Here is a 7858-nt window from a genome sequence, read left to right as displayed (position 1 = left end):
GCCCGGCCTGTTTCTTTGATTCTTAATTGTTTGACTTCTAGGCAGCATACACTTGAATCATGTTTTTTATGTCTGTTCTTCCGATCTCTGCCTTTGAGTGGATTGTTTATTCACATTTAATGCAGTTACTGATAATGTGGGATTTATGGCTGCCATTTGTTTTGTGTATATGCCATGTCTTTTTGTTCCTTTATTTCTCCATCATGTCCTTTTGTGTTAAATAGCATTTTCATTCCCTTCTCATTTATTTTACTATATTTTTGGTGTAATTTTCTTATTGTTTGTCCTATGGATTACAATTAACATCTTAAATTATAACAATCCAGCAACTTAATTTCATAGTAAAAATAAATTTTACTCCTAAACGGCTCCATTATTTCTCCCCTCCTTTGTTCTGTTACTGTCATATAATTGCATCTTTACATATGGTATGCCCATCAACACAGATTTATAATTATTGCTTTATGTAGCTGCACTTTACATCAGGAGTAGAAAAGAGTTATAAACAAAAACTGTATTTATACTGTCTTTTATATGTACCTGTACAGTTACATGTGCTTTTTATTTCTTCATGTGTGTTTAAGTTACTGTCTAGTGACCTTTCATTTCTACCTGAAGAATTCCTTTTAGTACTTCTTGTAGGACAATCCACTAGTGTTGAATTCTCTTAGTGATTACTTATCTTGTGATCTTTTAATTTCTCCTTCATTTTTGAAGAATAGATGCACTGGAATAGAACACTTGAATGACATTCTTTATTTTATTTTCTTTTTTTTTTTTTTTGAAACGGAATCTCACTCTGTCGCCCAGGCTAGAGTGTGGTGGTGTGATCTCGGCTCACTGCAAGCTCAACCTCCCAGGTTCAGGCCATTCTCCTGCCTCAGCCTCCTGAGTAGCTGGGACTACAGGCACCCGCAACCACGCCTGGCCAATTTTTTTGTATTTTTAGTAGAGATGGGGTTTCACCGTGTTCGCCAGGATGGTCTCGATCTCCTGACCTCGTGATCTGCCCGCCTCAGCCTCCCAAAGTGCTGGGATTGCAAGTGTGAGCCACTGCGCCCGGCCGACAGTCTTTATTTTCTTTCAGTACTTTGAGTATGTTATCCCAATTCCTTCTGAACTGCAGTTTCTGAGCTGGGCATATTATGAAGCATCTCTTGTACATGATGAGTCACTTTTGTCTTACTGTTTCAAGATTCTTTGTCTTTGACTAATTTCTTTTTATTTTTAAAACTTTTCTATTGCGGTAAAATACATGTAACACAAAATTGATCATCGTAACCATTGTTAAGTGTAGAGTTTAGTGGTATTAAATATATTCAGAATGTTGTGCAACCATCACCAAATCCATCTACATAACTGTTTTATCTTACAAAACAAATTCTATACCCATTAAACAGTAACTCTCCATTTTCTCCTTCTTCCAGCCCCTAGCAGCCACCATTCTACTTTCTTTCTGTATGATTTTGACTACTTTAAGTACCTCGTAAATGGCATCATGCAGTATTTGTGGTTTTGTGACTGGTTTATTTCACTTAGCCTAATGTCCTCAAGGTTCATCAATGTTGCAGCATACTTCAAAATGTTCTTCCTTTTTACGGCTGAATAATATTCAATTGTATGTATATTCCACATTTGCTTATCCATTCATCTGTTGATGAACACTTGGGTTCTTTCAGTGTTTTAAGTATTCTGAATAATATTCCTATTAACATGGCTGTCCAAATACCTCTTTGAGAACCTGCTATGAATTCTATTGGGTATATAACAAGACATGAAATTGCTGAATCTTACAGTAATTCTGCTTTTATATGTTTGAGGAAACACTATACTGTTTTCCACAGTGGCTGTACCATTTTGCATTCACATCAATAGTATGCAAGGGTTCCAACCTCTCTACGTCATCACCAACACTTATTATTTTCTGATTCTCTTCATAGTTACCATCCTAAGAGATGTGAGGTGGTATCTCACTGCGATTTTGACTTACATTTGCCTAATGATTAGCGATGTTGAGACTCTTTTTAAGTGCTTATTAGCCATTTGTATATCTTTAGAGAAATGGTCTTTTTTACTTTTGACGTTTAATTATAACGTATCTCGCTAAGGTTGTCTTTGAGTTATTCCTACTTGGAGTTGAGCTTCTTGGATGTATATATTAATGTAGTCCATCAAATTTGGGTAGATTTTGGCTATTATTTCTTCAAAAGTTCTTTCTGCCCCTGTATATTCTCTTTCCTTCTGGTACTTCCATTATATGTATGTTTGTATGCTTGATGGTGCCCCATATTTCTCAGAGGCTCTGCTCACTTTAAAAAAATTATTTTACATTTCTGTTTATCAGACTAGATAATCTCATTGGACCTATCTTGAAAGGTGCTGATTCCTTTTTTTGCCAGTTCAAATCTATTGTTGAGCACATCTAGTACATTTTTTATTTCAGTACTTTTCAACTCCAGAATTTCTGCTTAGTTCTTTTTATAATTTCTCTCTGTATCGATCCTTCCCAAACTTTTCTTTAGTCCTGTAAACATGGTCTCCTTTTGTTCTTTGAATATATTTGAAATAGTCAATTCAAAAGTCTTTGTCTAGTAAGTCTAAGGTCAAAGCTTCCTCAAGAACACTTTCTATTGATTGCTCCTTTTCCTGTGTGTCAGCCATAGTTCCTTTTTTTTTTTTTATGTCTCATACTTTTTGTTGACACTTGGACATCTAAAATATAATCTGGCAACTTTGGAAATCGGATTCCACCACTACACCCAACTCCCAGAGTTTGTTGTTGTTGCTATTTTTTATTGTCCAACTCCCTCCTCCCCCAACCCTCCACTACCCTTCCCAGCCTCTGATAACCCTCATTCTAGTCATTCTACTCTCTATGTCCATGAGTTGAATTGTTTTGATTTTCAGATTCCACAAATAAGTGAAAACATGCTATGTTAATCTTTCTGTCCCTGGCTTGTTTCACTTAATGATTGCTAGTTCCATCCATGTTGTTGCAAATGACTGGATCTCATTCTTTTTATGACTGAATAGTACTCCATTGTGTATATGTACCACATTTTCTTTATCCATTCATCTGTTGATGGACACTTAGGTTGCTTCCAAATCTTAGCTATCGTAAACAGTGCTGCAACAAACAGGAGTGCAGAAATCTATTCCATATACTGATTTCCTTTCTTTTGGGTATATACCCAGCAGTGCATATTTGCTGAATCTTATGGTAGCTCAATTTATAGTTTTTTGAGAAAATTCGAAACTGTTATAGTGGTTGTACTAATTTACATTTCCAACAACAGTATACACGGTTTCTCTGTTCACATCTTCACCAGCATTTGACATTTCTTATGGAGCAGTCTGCTGGTAATGAATTCCTTCAGCTATTATAAGTCTTAAAAAATCTTCTTTTTTGCCTTCAATTATGAAAGTTCTTTTCACTGGATATAGATTTCTAATACATAGTTTTTTAATCCTGTCAGTACTTTAAATATGTTCTTCCAACATCTTCTTATGTGCATACTTTCTGGTGAGAAAGTTGTCCTATTTATCTTTCTTCCTTTCTACATTACATAATCATGCTGTGTCTTAGTGTAATTTTCTTCATATTTCTTGTACTTGGTATGCATTAAGGCTCTTGGATATATGGATTTATGCTTTCACTTAATTTGGAAAATTTTCACCTACTATTTCTCAAAACAGTTTTCTGCCCTTTTTCCCTTTGCTGTACAGACTGTATTTATGTATATCAAGACACTTAAAGTTGTTCCATATCTCACTGATGCTTTGTTGATTATTTTTCACTTGTATTTTTCTCTTTGTGTTTCATGTTGAATTTTCTATATTGCTGTGACTTCACGTAGATGAACTTTTTTCTTCTGCAGTATATAATTTGCCATTAATCCCATTCAGTATATATTTTAATCTCAGAAATTGTAGTCTTTGTCTCTAGTAGTTCTATTTGTTTCATTTACATATATGTATCTTCTCAGTCTCAACTTTTAATATATGGAATATGGTTATAGTGACTGTTCTAGTGACCTTGTCTATTAACTCCATCCTCTGTCATTTCTGGATAGGTTTACACATATTTTTCTCTCTAATATGGGCCATAATTTTCTGTTTCTTTGCATGTCTAGTAATTTTTTCATTTAAAACTGGACATTGTGATCTTATCTTGCTGAATGCTGTGTATTTTTTAACCTTTTTATTTATTTATTTATTTTTTGAGACAGGGTTTTGCTCTTATTGCCCAGGCTGGAGTGCGACGGTGCCATCTCGGCTCACTGCAACCTCCGCCTCCCGGGTTCAAGTGATTCTCCTGCCTCAGCCTCCCTATTAGCTGGGATTACAGCCATATGCCATCACACCCTGCTAATTTTTGTATTTTTAGTAGAGACGGGGTTTCACCCTATTGGCTAGGCTGGTCTTGAACTCCTGACCTCAGGTCATCCACCCACCTAGGCCTCCCAAAGTGCTGGGATTACAGGCATGAGCCATCATGCCCTGCCTGTATTTTTTAAAATCTTAAAAATACTTTTAGCTTTGTTCTGAAACAGTTAAATTACTTGGAAACTGTTTGTTCCTTTCAATTCTTACTGGTAATATTTTTTAGGTAAGTCCGGCCCCATTACTGGGGCAAGATCTTTCTGTCTTTTTGCGTAACATTCCATGAATCCTGAATTTTGCTATTCTGGCTAGTGGGAATATGTCCTATTGCTGAGCACATGTGAATGTCAACCACTGTTACCTCTACTTCTTTCAGTTTGTTCTTTCTTTGGCCTCAGATAATTTCATTGTAGGAGTGAGATGATCAGTATTCTGATGAATACTCAAGGAGGACCCTCCCTCTGCAGATCTCTGGAGTTTCTCTCTCTCTCTCCCCCCCCACCCTCCGTGTGTGTGTGTGTGTGTGTGTGTGAATCTCCTTATTCCTTATCCCATGAATTATAGCCACCTTCATCTTGGATGCTGAGCTCCACCTCTTCAATTTAGGAAGTCTACTTGGGTTCCCCCACTCTGACCCATGGCCTAAAATCGCTCTCAAATCAGTAAGGCAGGCAATTGTAGGCTTCACCAAGTTTGTTCCTCATCTCTTAAGGATCCCTGTTTTTTATTGCCTGATTCCAGTGTCTTTAAAACAAAAACAAAAACCAAACCCTTGTTTCATATTTTGGGTGTTTTGGGGATTGTTCAGGTGGGATGGTAAAACTCATCTATCTTGGCCAGAAGCAGAAGTCTTCCTAAAGTTTTTTAGTCCTCATTATTTCCAATGCCTTGGTGCCAGGGCAGGGTATATATTCACTACAACAGCAGGTCAAAATTATTCAAGAAGATTTTGTTTACTATGTGGCATGTGGGCTTTCAGTGTAGGGTTATCTGGTGTGTCTCTTGTGATATGAATATTTGTATTAAGATGGCCTAATCTTTTGTCTCAGTTGTGTCTCAGTTTTCTCTCAATTGGAATTTCAGTTAACGTGTGTTTCTCTAATTCTAGCAGGATGGGGTTTTACTTTTCCTATCACAAGTGAGGAAAGTGGAAAATGGTTTTAAAGTCTTGGAATTCACAGAAAGAAGTCCTGTGAACACCATGTGAAATTAAGCCATTCTTGTTGAGGGAAGGGAGTATAATAACAGGGAGGGAGAGGAGACAATATTCCTTTTAAATCCTATATGGCAAACTTTCAGTTTCCATGACTACTATGAGTCAGAAAACTGTAGTTTAAGAAGAAATCTTTCCAATCATTCCATCCCATTCCGCTACAAGACCTTTTATTAAGACTTTAAAAGCTAGGAAAGATGATTAAAATAACTTCTCCAAGGGAGAGAAGTAAATGAACAGAGATGTAGTTGAAGACTAATAGGGATTGATCTATACTACATCTAAGATTCCTTGCAATTCCAAACCCAATTCCAGAATACCCACTCTATACAGAGTCAACTTTCAGTTTCTAAAGTGTTATGGAGTCAAACTAGACCGTTTAAAGACTAAATGTTGACCGAGTGTCATTGTCACACATCCACAAAAAGACATGGTAGTCTTTCAAAACATTTTTTTCAAGTATCTATATCACACATGAGTTTTATCTACTGTAATTAAAGTAATATATTTAGCTATAATTCTAAGGACTAAGCACCACCACCAATATCTCCTGTGTTCCTGGAATGAACATAATCTTAATATAAACAGGGGAAAAACAGAATGAAAACAAGGTTAGAAAGATAGTCCCTAGCTGCTTGTGAGAAAGTTAAAACAACTATAACAAAAGTCTGAGCATGGATATATTTTAAACGGCCTACATACTTTTAATTCCCTGAAAATAATGCAGAAAATCTAAAAATGTTGAAAACCTTCTTGGGGATTGCAAGTGTGGAAATACAGAATGAATTGCAAACTTTACATTTTTTTCTGTACATATTTAAGAATCTGTTTCCATTTCAATATTTCCTTGCTCTTTTTGTTATTGAAATGCTAATTCAGATGATTGCCAGTGAAATAGAAGATCCTATAATGGATATTCTGAGATTGAAAAGTGAAGGAGGGTATTGCTTCAGTTCAATTCTATGGACCCAAACATTCAACATTAAGTAAAATCAGTGGTCTCCTCCTAAATTCTCAGGACTTTATTTTAAATAAGCTTTCCCCATTTACATAGCATGGCACTGATGTTGCTGACAAATTCCAATGTAGCATGCAACAGTGGTTCCTAATTGCTTTAGCATTTATCATGCACAAGAGACAGGAGGGAAGTTGTCTCATTTTGTACAGCTCAGTTGCATTTCTTATCTCTGAAGTACATTTAAGCAGCAAACTGGGATTTAAGGTAGCTGCCTGAAAACCAGCATCCATTAACATGTATATCTTGGGGGGAAAATGAATTGGGTGTTCTAAAGCAGAGTACAGTTCCATCTCATTCTGTGCATTAATTTTACATAATTTCTCTTTTGCACATTTATAAATTAAGGACCATAATCCTCCTTACCCATACAAATTCTCATGCTCACGTTTTCCAGGTTGTGCCTTTTGTCTGCTTTGTTTTCAAAACATTCATTTTATTTTTCCTTTTCTGCCCACACTATGCAGATGTAAGTTTTCAAAAAATTATGAAAAAGCATTTTGGTGTACTTCCAAGATACCCTTTGGGCTCAATTAGCACCTGGTAATATTCTTCCAAGCAGTCATGGGAGGTGCTTAACTACTGTGCAATTAGGCATCTTTTACCTGACAAGTCTTCTGAACAGGTTTTATGTTACAAAGAAATAGTACCCCTTCACATTCTACAGCAAACATTTGGTTACCATATATGAGTCTAGGAGAGTGGGGGAGCTCAAGTTCTGCTTATGCACTCTTGAATGTAATCCTTCCTGCCAGTGAGTTCTGATGATTTGTCTAAGCAGCCACAGACTACGGCTACTGTTCCAGGAATTCAAATCCCATTAAGATGTAAACCCCCAAAGGGGTATACAAAATCAGATGGACTGAGAAGCACAGGTGTGCCTATTTGTCTTTGAGGGGCTGTTTGGATGAATAAAGTATATTTGGACTATGCCCTGACAAATATAGATTGCCCCCTTGGAGGATTAAAGTTTATGTATATATACATATGTATATATGGGTATGTAAATATACACTGATCCTAAAACGGTCGCTGCTGTAGATCGTTTCTAACAGTTTCTAATAATAAAGGCAGTCTAATTACACCTTCCTATTGTGACATAGATATTGTTTTACAAAATACCCCCTAGGTGCATCAAGTGAAGTCAAGCTTTACAATAAACTATTGTCTGTATATAGACAATCCATGTACCTTGTAGATTTTGCACACCATTTGTGACTTGCTTTCCTATCCTGTGGCCCATGTGA

Source organism: Papio anubis, chromosome X (genome assembly GCF_008728515.1).
Source record: "Papio anubis isolate 15944 chromosome X, Panubis1.0, whole genome shotgun sequence".
NCBI classification, from domain to species: Eukaryota; Metazoa; Chordata; class Mammalia; order Primates; family Cercopithecidae; genus Papio; species Papio anubis.
The sequence above is the reverse complement of the archived record's forward strand: the minus strand, read 5'-3'. Positions refer to the sequence as shown.